Source organism: Phocoena phocoena, chromosome 6 (assembly GCF_963924675.1).
Source record: "Phocoena phocoena chromosome 6, mPhoPho1.1, whole genome shotgun sequence".
Taxonomy (NCBI): domain Eukaryota; kingdom Metazoa; phylum Chordata; class Mammalia; order Artiodactyla; family Phocoenidae; genus Phocoena; species Phocoena phocoena.
The window spans coordinates 77,983,800-77,998,448 of record NC_089224.1 but is presented as its reverse complement, the minus strand read 5'-3'; the positions used below and the strand labels follow the sequence as shown (position 1 = coordinate 77,998,448).

The 14,649-nt window shown below is 43.7% G+C and overlaps 1 pseudogene; it reads left to right on the top strand.

Annotated features, from left to right (window-relative positions):
* The first annotated feature begins 2,641 nt into the window (after nt 1-2,641).
* LOC136125077 (ras and EF-hand domain-containing protein-like) overlaps nt 2,642-14,649 on the top strand; it is a 50,250-nt pseudogene continuing 38,242 nt past the window's right edge.

The following is a 14,649-nucleotide window of genomic DNA, read 5'->3' as shown; positions in this document are numbered from 1 at the left end:
GTATTTTCTTGCTTGCTTGTAATGCATTTAAATTTTTACCTGAGATTACTATGGTACATTGCAATCTACTTTTCTTCAGTCACTCAATGTATTATGAGACAAGAATAAGTTGAAAGGAATATTTTCTCTCTTATAACTCACAAATATTTAATAGTATACACTCTGGTTTTATACGTACTACAGTGTACTACAGCAATGTCAGATGTGTTGATTTCAGCAGGACTTGTGTCAGGGCATTGCAGTGACTTCTAGGTAGCCCATGTATTCCATAGGGCCCTTTCACAAACTGCAGACAATGCCACACCCTTAGACTTGAGTTACTGTGGAGAATATTTCATGCCAAGGAAATAGTTGTGCACTGCCTTTAGCTGTTTCTGGATGCTAAAATAGAAAATAAATGCCTCCTATTTCTTTTTTCTCCTCTGTTTCCTCTAATTTTTCAAAGTAGTAAGATAGATTATGTAATCTTTGCCTTCCCCTGAGCATATTTCTAGGGATATTCAAAAGCATTCCTTAGTACCTTGTGAGGTACTTTAAATACTTAAAAAGACGAAAAGCAACCCAATAGGACTCCTTTAAGAATCTTTTTATAAGCTGAAGAGTCCTTTCAAAATGTGAGTGATTCCTCAATAGAACAGACTACAAAGTCCAGAAATAAACTCAAATACGTACAGGAATTTAGTATATGCTAAAAGTGGTATTTAAATCCATGGCGAAGAGATGGTTGTATAAATGGTGTTGAGACAACTAGGCAGAAATTCAGAAAAAAATAAAGTTGAATCTACAACTCACACCTGACCCAAAATAAATTCCAGATGAATCAGAGTTTTAATGTGAAAAATAAAACTGTGAAAAAGACTAAAAAAGAAAAGAAAAAAGCATTCCTGTGGCCTGAGCTGACATAGTACATGCTAAGCAATGTCCTTGTAGGCGACAGGTCATAATGAAATTGTGGAAACTTTGGTAGGAAAAGCAGGATCCAACTCTTCCCCTAAGGCTGGGAAATGGTTTGGTTAGGGAGAAGTGAAAAAAGCTAAAGGATGTTTAGTATTTACATTTTGTTATGACAATAAGGAGCTATCAAGTTAGTCATGTAATCAAGTGCGGCATATTTGGGGGACAGGAGGAGCCCTGATGGAGACTAAAGCAGAAATGTTTGTATATACAGTATAAGGTGGGACCAGATTGTAGAGGATTTTGGATGCCCAGATGAAGAGCTTACCCTTGGTTCTCCTTTTACTGGGACACCTCTAGAGGTTGAAGAGCTTGGGTGCAGGCTTTCTCAACATCAGGACTACTGACATTTCTGACCAGATAATTTTTTTGTTATGGGTGGCTGGGCCTGTGCATCATAGGATGTTTAGCAGCATCCCTGGCCTCTACCTACTAGATACTAGCATCTCCCCCTTTTCAAATTGTGACAACCAAAAATGTCTCCAGATATTGCCAAATGTCTCCTGGGGAACAAAATTACCACTGACTGAGAAACACTAAGCTCCAAAATGACAGAATAATTGGTGTTTAAGAAGGACTGTCCAGCTGTGGTTGTGTAGAACGAACAGGAGGTTGGCAGGACAGGAGCCTGAGAGAATGTGTTAGAGGCTAAGTATGGTATATTATTATAGTAAGGGCCTCCAATAAAGTACATCTGCCTGTATTCATGACCTTGTATAATCCCCTCCTCCATTGACTTAGAGCTTGGCCATGTGACTTCCTTTGATCCATGGAATAGCAACAAACATGACACAAGCTGAGGCTTGAAAAGCATTTGTGCATTGGTCCTAAACCTCTTGGAACACTGCCACCATGTGACAAAGCTGGCGTGAGCCTCCTGAAGACACATGTCCAGCTAACAGCCAGCACCAACTTCCAGACGTATGGGTGAGGCGCTCTTAAGACCACGCAGCCACAGTAAAGCTACCATGACTATATGATCCCAGGCAAGCCAGCAGAAAAACCACCTACCTGAGCCCTGCCCAAGTTGATGGCAGTGAGATTATGCAAATAAAATGGCTGCTATTTTAAATCACTAGGTGTTTGTTGTGTTATGATAACTGTTGTGATAACTGGAGTAGATTAAAATCAGTGGAAATGAGAAGGTGTGTACACAGACTTTTGGAATAATCCATGTTTCTTGATGACCCCTCAGTGAAGGGGCTTATTGAAAGGACAAAGCAGGTCAAAGAATATAAGAATTTAGAATTGAGTGCAAAGGTCAGTGTGAGTTAAGGAAGGAAGTTGCAAGAGCAGTCTTCAAGAAAGCATTTCTGGCAAAGCAGTTAAAAATATTAACTTATCTATTTTGAAAAATACAGATATTTATTAATTGCTAACAGAATGATAATGATATTTCAAAGATTCAGTTTAATAAGTATATCTGAAAAGCTTTAAAGGCATTACCGAGGTAATAAGTGGCATTACTGAGGCCACTTTTTACTTTATATGGAAAAATCAGTCTTTAGAATAAACAGGAAAGCACATAAACCCAAAATCAATAACATTTTTATTGCACTAATAATAAAATTCATTCCAATGTATTAGCTATCTACTTGAACAGAACTATATTCACTTAGCAATTAGATTGCTAAGACCAGGGCTTCTTAATAGAATGCCTCTCATAATTTACTAGTTAAATTTACAGATGGCGAATATCAGTGGCATTTACAGCTTGACGGATGCTGTGAGTGTTGACCTTATTTATTGTACTATTCAAGAAGAAACAGTTCTTCAGATGTTTAGCATTTAGCTTCCTGTTTAAGAACATCAGCTTGAAGAAATGTGTCAGTCAAATCCTCTATTTTTATGACACTGAAAACAATCAAAGTAATAAGCAATAGAGAGAATTCAGAATGAAAATAAATGGAATACAGAGTCATTACTAAAAGAAATGGAAATAAATAAAAAAGTCTAAAAGGTGGAGGGAACTGATGTGATAAAGTAAAAATAACCCAAATGCATTTTCACAAGCTATGAGAATCACCAAAGGGAACATAAGTCATAGGACAAAGTGAGGGTCTCTTGAAAATAAGACGAGATTTTTTAAAAGAAGCATAAAAATGAATTTTAAAGATCTTATACCCATTAAGCAGCCAGTATTAAAGAAACAATAATAGCACTGTTGAAATTAAGATCAAAGGGTAACATACATCTGTACATATAATTTCCATAAGATTTGTTTAAAAGCTACCTCAGTCCTTGTTTAAATATTGCTGCCTGTCAAGGACTTTGGTTATTAATCTTCTCAGGTTTTGGAGACAAGAACTGTGAAAAATTATTTGGATTTGAGGATCTGGAAGATCTATGTGATTCCTAATGTGCATTAACTAGTTGGATCTTAATGTTGGACAGACATGCATTAAAGAAAGCCAGTAAAATCAGAGAATGGGGGTCTTCTGGTAACTCTTGTATATACAGAAGTTTACCAATTTTCCGGAATCAGAAAAGAATAAAATACACATAACGTTAACCAATTTGGAATCCTACCCCTACTTTCCTTTCCCCTTTCTGTCCAGTTAGCTCTCTACGCTCTTGCCAGCTCTTGACTGACCCGAGTAAACACTGTTTACGCCGAAGAGCCTACTGCTTCACTCTCAGCTCCGGCCGGGCCCCCCAACTCCAAGAGCCCCAAACTCAGGCTCCAGAGCTCCGCACGGGAAGCACAGCCGGAATCCCGGAGGCGTGGGAACCGGAGCTGGGCGCTCCTCCTCCCAGGCTGGGCAGAGCCAGGCCCCGCCGGGAAGGCGCGTGCGGCCGCGCCGAGGTCTCAGTCGCGGGCGGGCATTTTTGCGCGGGGTCAGGGGCGCGCTGGCACCGCTCCAGGGCTGGCAGAACGCGAAGCCGCGTCGGAGCGCGCCGTCCCATCCAGGCTCCTCGCCCCGCCCGGAGATTCCCGCCAGTGGCCAAACCAGCCCGACTCGCCGAATTTGCGGCGGCTCCCGGGGTTCAGCAGGTGGCTCCGGACTCCCCGCTGTCGCCACAGCCGGGGCGGACCGCGTGCCCCGTCGCGCCGCGGAGCCCTTTCGGTTGGCCCCACCAGGCGGGACGGAGGCGGACGGGGACCTGGAGGAGCTAGCCGGACTGCGCTCCGTCTTCGCCGCCTGCGAACCGCTCAGGGAAGCTGGAGCGCGAGAATTTCAGCGCGCTGTGGGCGGAGCTGCGCGTGCTGCCGGCCGACGCAGAGGCCGGCTCCGGAGGCTGGAAGCCGACCGCGACTGCGCCTCACCTTCCAGGAGTTTGCGCTCGGCTTCCGCTGGCCGGCCGCGGGGGACGGCGCCTTGGCTGGGGGCCGCGGGGAACGGCGCCTCGGCTGGGGGCCGCGAGAACCAGGCGGGGTCCGACCCCGGGGACAGCGAGGAGGACGAGGGCGACAAGGACGCGGCGGCGGCTCTGGCCGCCTCCTGGGACGCGGCGAGCCCTGGCTAGGCTTGGCAGGACTTCCAGGCACGACTCTGGGACGAGGCCAAGTTCATCCCCAGGTGCGTGTGTAGTTTGGAGGGCGGGAGGTGGTGGTGGTGTTTCCTGTCCTCCCAGGGGCGCTGCCATCTCTCCCTCTTACACGGCGGAGCGTGCAGCCCTCCTAGTCTCTCTCTGAGTTCCTTTTTCTCCATTCACCGACTCGCTTTGACTTCCCCAAGACGAGATGCCCTAGCGTTAAGGAAAGAACGCGTTCAGAGTCAGAGTTTGGGGAGAAAGTTTTACTTGCTCATATCTGAGCCCTGCAAAGGGCACTTTGTTAGTTATACAGGCCAAAGTGAAATCCGCAGTCCGGAGAATCTTCCCAGACACTGATTTAGGAGCGCTCCCACTTCTCAACGACTTGATTACGGCACCTTCTACTCCAGGCCTCCTGGATGCACCTGAGCGGCACCTGAGCCATGACCCGGGCTGTTAGCCAGTTTGGCTTTCTCTATAGCAGTTTTTGTACTCCCTGTTTTCCTGCTACTACATAGAAAACAAGACATTGTTGTGCATTTATATTGCTGCACACAGATATTCATTGATGCCTACAATTTTACAAGCTCATTTGTTTGATTTTCAGAATTAAACAGGGTCGTAGACTTTCTTATCTCTGATTGATGGAGAAATTTAGACCTAAAGACGTTAAGGGACTTGCCCAGTTAATAAAAGAGCAGCATTTAATCCCGGATGTTGTAAACTGAGAGTGAAAACTCTCGCTTTTTATATCACAGAATAAAATGATAAAATCATGAAAAATAAACTCTCTACTCTTATGGCTCTGACAGAAGTAACATAACATCAAGTTACTTAATTCTCAGGCGAAAGGGAATGGCTGCAGGTTTAGGGCATAGAGGGAAAGATAGTTGGGTTTTATTGAGATTAATTTCCATCTGTCTCTGCCAGGAGTCTTGGTATGTCTTGAGCTATTTTCACTTCTTCCTCAGGCGCTACAAGCATGTTAATACTATAAAATGGTTTTCTGCTCTCTGGATTTCCGTTGAAATTTTATGGATCTCTGGCTGTCATTATTAGGAAGGTCTGAAAGGCATCATTTTGGTTGGCAGTTCACATATTTGAGACATATGACTCAGAAAAGGAAATAGCCCTGGAAGGCAGCAGTGGCCTGGCTCACCCATTAACCGCTTAGACCTGCAGGGCTGGGAGTCCTCACTTCTTCCTCCGGACAGCCTCTCCCCGCAGTTTGGAGAGTTCGAGAATACTGGGCATAGAAAGTGGCTCATTGCAGTATAAGATGGATTGTGTGGAGAAAGTGTGTGTGATACCCATCTTTTCTATTATTTACAAATGAGTGAAAATGCAGTGTCTCCACCAAGGAAGTAGAAAAATTTAAACTTTGCTATAAGCCATATATACTTCGAATTATCTTTCATGTGTAACTTGGTTTGGGTCCAGCTAGTTAAAAAAGGTAACAATATTAAGAATAAGGAAAGGTAAGCCCACACCACATTTTATACACACACACACACACACACACACACACACACACACACACACACACTGAACTACTTTTCAGAGTTGTCAAGTCTCAGCAGCAAATATATGACACAACCTTTAAATGATCAAAATGACCTTCTTAGGATCAGCATACAAACCAGGACTTAATACCATTGGTGACATTATTATTATCACAATGCTTTTCCAACTCTTCAGAAGTTATTAAATTTAATGGCACCAATGTCATCTGGTAGACTTGTGTCCTAAGCCCCACCCCCATCTTCTGCGAGATTAACAGGTACAATATTTGCCTTCCTGTACTTGTTCAAGTGGAAAAGAAATAAACAGAGTTGCTTCATCTGACTGTTCACATGGCAGCCATCAGCTGTTTTGGTAAATTGGGTTGCTTCTATTCCATGTCCTCATACAGCTGTTCACCTTCCCTTCCTCCCATTCAAATGTGATAAAAAATCTTTTGTTATTGACAGTGCTGTTGCCATTATTTCAGCCAAATTAATCCTGCAAACATCAGAGTGCCTGTTTTGTGCCAGGCACTGTCTTATGTACTGTCCTAGGTCCCTGGAGACAAAGAGAAAGAGGAGACATAGTTCATGCCCTCAGGAAGTTCATAGGGTGGGTTAAACATTTCTCAAAAATTTCATCGAAGAACTTGTAAAGGCAAGAGAGTTATTTGCAGGAAACACCATGTATTGTGGGCATAGCCTGACACACTGCCCACAAGCAGGAGCTTTCTTTGAAGTCTTGAGTTTTTATCTTAAAAAAATCATGCATTTGTTCATTTTACTCTATAATATATTGGGGCTTGTTTTAATCTAAAATGTTATATTTCCTTTCAAGGGGAAAATTGTCTCTCTGGGAAGGTGTGCCATTTCGTCTGGTGGCTTAGTTTCCCACCTGGCACTCCATCTTCCCCCGGGTGACCCTGTCCCATGCCTATCCTAGGAGGATTCATGTACAGTTTGAGGAGAACAGATATCAGATAGTATAAGAATGTTTGGTTCCTGTAGAGGCAAAACGTGGTGGCGATTTCCATTTCAAAGATCATTCAAGCTCTTAGATCAAAATATTAAGCAAATTTGGGTTAAATTCCTCAGTTATCAATAATTGCGATATTAGAGAGAAAATAACATTGCATTGGGAAAGAATAAAAATGGTCTCTGGGATGTGTTAACACATTCTTAAGTTCGTTTTCTCTTATAATACTGAGGGACTCCTTTCCTTAAAGGCTGGGGACGGGAGTGTCCGAGTGACCTGTTGAGTTGGGCAGGTGTAATGGTCCAGAGGGTTAGGATGGGCCGTCACCACTTCCTAGTAAGCTAGAACTAGGTCAGCCAGCAGGTGAAACCAGAATGGGCAAGGTGATGTAGCTGTGTAAGAGAATTCTGGAAGGAGGATTGTATCAGGCCAAGAAAAATCCATCACGTGGGGAGAGGATGTCTGGGGAGAAGCAGAGAGCAGACTTGTAATAACCTAGTCTAGCCAGTTTCTGGTGCCAGGGACATTCGCTTGGTGAAAGCAAGGTTGGTACCCAGTACGATAAGTGTACTCAATAAATATTTGCTGAATGAATCAAATAAGCCCGTGTTCTTTGATTCCTCGCTCCGTATACTGAGAATGCAGTTAGCTCATGCTGGGTGTGATCTCCTCATTTCTTTTGTTGGTTCCCTCCCTATACTTTCAAGTTCCTAGTGAGCGCTGGTGTGTTCTGAGACTGGCAAGGAGAGAAGTATATAGGGTGTGTGTGTGTGTGTGTGTGTGTGTGTGCGTGCGTGCACGTGTGCGTGTGTGTGCACGCACGCACACATTGAGCATTTGACTGAGGCAAGGGCATAACAGGAATTCATTTCTCTCCTCTAATCAGAGCTGAAGCTTTTCAGAGTTTTCTCAGTTCCATTTGTAGTGATAGCGATTGTCATTTGTGGACTGATTCACGTTGATAAATTAACTTGGAACCCCGCATTCTTAGAAACAGAAACACAAGGGTCCAGCTGGCACTGGAACCACAATGGGTTTGTGCACGGGCACTGGTTGTGCCACAATAGCCAGACCAGGGACCGACCCAGGGTGGGTGCATCTGGTGTAACAGGGGTTAGTGTGATTGGTGACCTGCCAGACAGGGCTAGGGTGGGATTCGTTCAGGTGCCAAAATTGGACCCATGCTGTCAGCTGTTTCACGTGATTTGCACCTTTTCTACACACACAATGTTGAAGAGGACTCTTTTGTTGAATAATTTAGAAGCAAGAAACTTATTGGAGAAGGAACCAAAACTACCCCTGTGTGACCTGTATATGGGTTGTCAAAATGGTTTACTTCAGCATGTCTGTACAACTATAAAGATGATGACTAAAATAGGAAAAGAGCAACAGTTGAACACCAGTCCCACTTCACTAGATTTTTTAAAACACATAGCTACAAGTACACAGAGGCGTGGTTTCAGCATCGGTCAGCGTTTCCTTTACATTTCCCTTTCTCGGGTTCCACTTTAGGGCTTTTCCCTCTAATCATCTTCTTTTGCAATAGTGCAGTTGCTTCATAAACCCACTTTACCTACATGATGTGGTGCTTTGCAAGATGAGAACGGAAGAGAGGAGAGGTGGACGCAAAGAGAGAAATAAACACAGAGAGTGATCTGGAGACACAGAGGGAGAGGGACAGGGTGAGCAGACGGATGGAGAGACACTGACTGATTGATTAGATAGTGCCTCAGTTTCCCTTCTCTTCCCACTCAATGAGAACGGCCCTGAGGCAGCTTGAGATGCGAGAGTTAAATCAGCTCTTCTCTGGTTGATCTCAGCTCTTGAGTATCTTCCAAATGTGAGCATCTGGGTGCTTTGGACTGTGTTTGTAGTGTTTGAAGATAAATATTTTTTTTTCACTCATATGGCCAGTAATATCTTGTGCTCTCCAAGGAGATAAAGATTTGTTTCAGCCTTGAGGCATGATGGTGGGTTGAGCCTCGGTCCTGGAAGAGTGTTTTTTTTTTTTTTTTTAATACAGTATTTATTTTAAAATGTTTTTATTTATTTATTTTTGACTGCATTGCATCTTCGTTGCTGCACTCGGGCTTTCTCTAGTTGCGGCAAGAGGGAGCTAATCTTCGTTGTGATGCACGGGCTTCTCTTTGTGGTGGCTTCTCATTGTCGTGGCTTCTGTTGTTGCGGAGCACAGGCTCTAGAGCACAGGCTCAGTAGCTCTGGCATGCGGGCTCAGTAGTTGTGGCTCATGGGTTCTAGAGTGCAGGCTCAGTAGTTGTGGTGCTCTGCGGCATGTGGGATCTTCCTGGGCCAGGGCTTGAACCCCTGTTCCCTGCATTGGCAGGCGGATTCTTAACCACTGCGCCACCGAGTGTTTTTGACTGTGTGTAATGCTTTCCTTTGGCCCTGGCTTTGGGGCCTATCAGTGTGCTAGCCACAGGCTTTCCAGAGATTCTCTGCCTTTTATGCACTCAGAACTGGAGATGTATAGAGACAGATGCATAAAGATCTATCTATCTATCTATCTATATCTTTATCTGTATATCTCTCTATATATCTTTATTTTCTAATTGTTGCTGGGTTGTTGCTTTTTGTTTTTTCCCTTCAATATATCCTCTGTCACAATTATGTGTGTCATTACTGCTGAGTGGGAGAAGCCTACCTGTCTGTGAAAACCATAGACTACCTTGAACCTTCCAAACCTTGCGCCTGGGCCTGGCAGGAATCTGTGTGTGGCTTAGTTTTTCTGAACTCTGCTTGCTGGTGGTGACCCCGTCTGGTTCTGATATTTGAGTTTCATCTCAAGATAGTAACTTCTTTTTGGCCTCCTGGCCCCAGAAAGGTATTCTGGCCTGCTCTGACCCTCAGATCTCACTGTTTGTTCCGAGCTTTGCTGTCAGATTTTGATGAGAGCTTGTTTACTCTGCCTTATGGTGTGGACAAAAAGAGAAAGGCTTAGGGGCTTCCCTGGTGGCGCAGTGGTTGAGAGTACGCCTGCCGATGCAGGGGACACGGGTTTGTGCCCCGGTCCGGGGGGATCCCACATGCCGCAGAGCGGCTGGACCCGTGAGCCATGGCCGCTGAGCCTGCGCGTCCGGAGCCTGTGCTCCGCAACGGGAGAGGCCACAACAGTGAGAGGCCCGCGTACCGCAAAAAAAAAAAAAAAAAAAAAAAAAAAGAGAAAGGCTTAAAATGAGGTATCATTGGAAGACTACGCTCTAAGAGCCGCAGACTCTTCTCTGGCTTGGCTTTTAACCTGAAGTTTTCATTTACTCCTATCCTGAATCACTGTTGAAATTCACAGTCATACTACTCCTGTCACTTTGAGCATGTAAACATCTTTACCTGTTTCTCAGTTTGTTCCCAGGTTACATGATCTTATTTCATTTGTAAAATGGAAGTGGTTGAAACAGGCTAATGTGCTGTGAATGGAAGCTTAGAGGCTGACGGTGGAGAGAGCTTTTAGGTGATGGGGAAGGTTAGGATGCTGTAGTGATTCAGATGTCTGCTTTCTTCTCCTAAGAGGGTATATACAGTATACCTTCTTGCTTCATGTGTAGCTTGGTAAAGTTTAGGTAGGGCCTGACAGCGGTATATTGTTGGAAGGAAGAAATGGGAAGAGGTTATTTATCATGATACTCGGGCTTCTCCTATCTGACTATTAGTCTCATGCCATGTTGTAAAATGGGAAGTAAACACTGTTTCCCAGAGGAAAGTTGTAATGGTGGAATGACACATATGATTTCATAGAAATTAGTTCCTCAAAAAAACAGTTTCATGGGACTTCCTTGGTGGTCCAGTGGTTAAGACTCTGTGCTTCCAGTGCAGGGGGCAGGGTTCGATTCCTGGTCGGGGAACTAAGATCCGAGATGCCGCATGGCCCAGCCAAAAATTTAAAAAACAAACAAAAAACCAAGAAAAACAGTTTCATTGCTTCAACTGGTAAGTGTTTGGGGTCTTCCAAATTATAATTGCTTTTGTCAGAATAATTATAAAAAGAGGAAAGTGAATTTAAACCTTAAGGCCTTCATTTGTATGTCTTATAAAGATATATAGATGCAGTAGCTCAGACATGTTTCTTTAATTCCCTCAGTGTTCATGTGCCTGCCAGTGTCCCAGGCACTAGAGTGACCCTGACCTTCAAGAAGCTTATCGTTTCACCTTTTAAAATATCTAGGAGTTTCTAACACCTGAAGGACCTGGGATGCAGTATAATAAATGGAAAAATACCTCTGGTCACATCCTCGGACTATGGACATTTCATGTCAAGAATGTTTCTCCAATCAGGGGCCCTTTGGGTCTTGTATGCTTTGGGAGTCTTAGAAGACCCAATATTTTTGTTTTCATTTTGTGTTATTATTATATGCTAATATAAAACAAATTATTTGGAGCACATTTGCAATCACCTGGATGACCCTTGCATGACAGATCTGGCTACAGCATTTCAAAACCTGCCTCTTTGTTTCAGACTGGTTATGCGGCTCCCACAGCCCCACTTGTCATGGGCTGATGAGGAAGGCACAGCAGTGGGCTTAGTAAGTGATGTGTCCGTGTAAAAGGAAACTGACTGACAACATAGAGTGTTGGAGTCTCTGTGTTCTCAATGGAAAAGTGATGGGGAATGGGGTTTTGATCTTGTAAGTGTAACTCAAAAGTACAGCACACAAGCGGTGTGTCAGTGCCTACTGACATTAGCTGTGGGCATGTAGTTTCAGTGGAAGTGCATCCCTTGTTGGATTAAATGAATGTTGTTAATTATCATTCCATTGATTTTCAAACGCGTGTTGGGCACATTAATGTTTTGGAACTATAAGTATAATTAGTTTATATCTGTTTATGTTCGTTCGTAGTTCGTAACATGATATAGACAATATTTACGTCAACTCTGCAATCCATAGGGGGTATTTTCTTTAATAAGGTCTACATGTTAGTCAAGTGTGAGAAATACTGTTCTAAAAGGACTTGAACTCCTCAAGAACTATAAAAGATTGAAAACATTAGTTTCTCCATTTTTCGTTGCTTATCGATCTTGTCCATCATTTAAATTGAGGGCAAAAATATTGTGGAAGAAGTTCATCTTAAATTGGTCCCAGTCTTAAGGATCATGTCTGTCATTTGCCCACAGAAGAAACTCTTCGTGCTTTTTTCCTATGTCATTCATTTTAATTACTTCATTTAAAAAAGATTTTTTTTTGTATCCACGTGTGCCTGGGACTATGCTAGGAACTGGGTGCTTAAAAATCATACCCCGTCGAAAATCAGAGTTTCTTGGCCAGCCGCTCCCTCTCCAGAGGCACCGGTGAGTGTGACGAACGGGAAGAGTCATGAGGTGGGTGGTCTGGGTCCAGGTCTCACTGGGGGTCGGAAATCAAGCACACCTGCTAAATTCAGGCAGTATTTTCCTCTCTCCAGTAGAGACGTTATCTCCACTTATCTTGTGTGGTGATGATACAGTTTCAACGAGAGAGATTCTAGGTCCTGGTCAGATCATCTTCAGGTTCCCATCTTCACCATCCCGTGGGCTGTGACTGATGTCAAGGAGAGGGGCTCACAAACTCAGAGGCCTCCGCGGCCAGGCAGGTAACACTGACCCGATAGAATGGAGTTGGGGCCCAGTAGCAGCCTCTGCTTTATCTGCTGGGGGGACGGACAGATGCTGACAGGCAGGATATAGGCCCAGTGTTGCCAGCGATGCCAGCTTATAAAGAATGGTGAAACATCCAGCTTTTAAGTAGAAATTTCTAATTTTGCGTACTCCGTGAGGTGGGAAAGATACCATTTCCAGTTTGCAACCCCTGTTTCCTACCTGTGAATATGCCCTGGTAAATTCAAGTGTCAGTTGTGATCCTGCCCTGAAGATCGGTGAACATGTGGTTCCATGGTGCCCTTAGACCTTTAATCGTGTTACTTCCTCCCCTTTCAAGTTTGTGGGATCATATTTTGACCCAAAGATAGTCTATCTTTACTCTCTTTTTTGCTCTTGGATATTCTTAGCATTTCAGAGTTACCTTGTTCAGGCTCAACAGGTGGTGCTGTACAATATTTTCTACCTCCAGGTGATGCTGCCCTGATAGTGTGTCCTTGGGGGAGGAGGGCTGAGCACTGAGATATCCAGAACACCTTTTCCCCTGATGTCTTTCCTTCTCTTCATTTGAAGCTGGAAGTACTTGTCTGTCACAGTTTTAAGACAGGTAAAAAAAATCAATTGGAATGGAATGATTTCTGATCAAAAATAAGGGAACTTAGTGATGAGAGGTCATATTTTCTGGTACCACAATGGCGTTTCCTTTCATTGCTGGAATATTTTGTCCTTCAGGCAAAAAAATTTTTGAGGAGATGAAAAGATGCTCAACATCACTAATCATCAGAGGAATGCAGACCAAAACCACAGTGAAATATTGCCTCATACCTGTTATGATGGCTGTTATTAAAAACACAGAAGGTAATAAGTGCAAGTTAGAATGTGGAGAAATTGGGAGCCTGTACACTGTTGGTGGGAATGTAAAGTAGTGCAGCCGCTATGGAAAACAGTATGCAGGTTCCTCCAAAAAATTGAAAATAGAACTACCATATGATCCAGCAATCCCACTTCTGCATGTATATCCAAAAGGATTGAAATCAGGATCTTGAAGAGATATCTGCACTCCCATGATCATCGCAATACTATTCACAATAGCTAAGAGTTGGAAACAGCTGAAGTGTCCATTGACAGATGAATGAATGAAGAAAATGGGGTGTATACATACAGTGGAATATCACTCAGCTTTAAAAAAAAGAAGGAACTTCTGCAGTATGTGACAACATGGGCGAACCTTGAGGACATTATGCTAAGTGAAATAAACCAGTCACAGAAGGACCAATAATGTATAATTCCACTTACATGAGGTATCAAAATAGCCAACTCTTAGAAAGTAGCATGGTGGTTGGCAGGGGTTGGGGGACTGGGAAATGAAGAGTCGCTGTTCCGTGGGTTAGAGAGTTTCAGTCGTTCAACGTGAACAAGCTCTAGAGATCTGCTCTGCAACAGTGTGCATGTAGGTGACAGTACTGCACACTTACACGTTTGTCAAGAAGGTAGATTTCACATTATATGTTTCTTAACCACAAGAAAAGAAAAACTATGGAAATATGAAATTTCTTTTTTATAGAGATAAGAAATTTGGATAGCTACAAAAGCTCTGTGTCTTGTAATTTTCGTCGGCCCCAAATACAGGCTCCATCAAGAGTTTCCCCTTAAATGTACTCATACCTGTCCTTTTCAGGTGACCAGGCGGAAGCACTCCAGATAAAGAGATTCTGAGAGCTCCATCCCACCGCCCCCCGCCACCGCCCCACACTAATGGCAACCACTCTCTTCAATTTCATTTTTTTTTTTAATTTCAAGTTTTAAAAATTTTGGGGGACATTCTGGGGAATGTTCAGCCACAATACCCTCTTGTGATCATTTACAACTACACAGTTATGGAGCACGCTCAAGTGGGCATTTTGTCATAATGGTATCTCTGACCTAGAGTGTTTTTGTTTGCTTGTTTGTTTTAATGTCTGGCTAGAAAACAAAAAAGTGCAAGTGAGTTATTCATTTTGAAACCTGAATGCAGTGGTGGAAGTCTCCCCTGCTGTGAGCCACCTGTGGCTGCCCGGTCCCGAGGTGGAGGGTCAGGGGGGTTGAGGCAGCATGTGCTGGCTTGTTGCCCATCTCCTTAGGCGTGGTGGCCGCACAGTTCATCCCCTGATGTGACA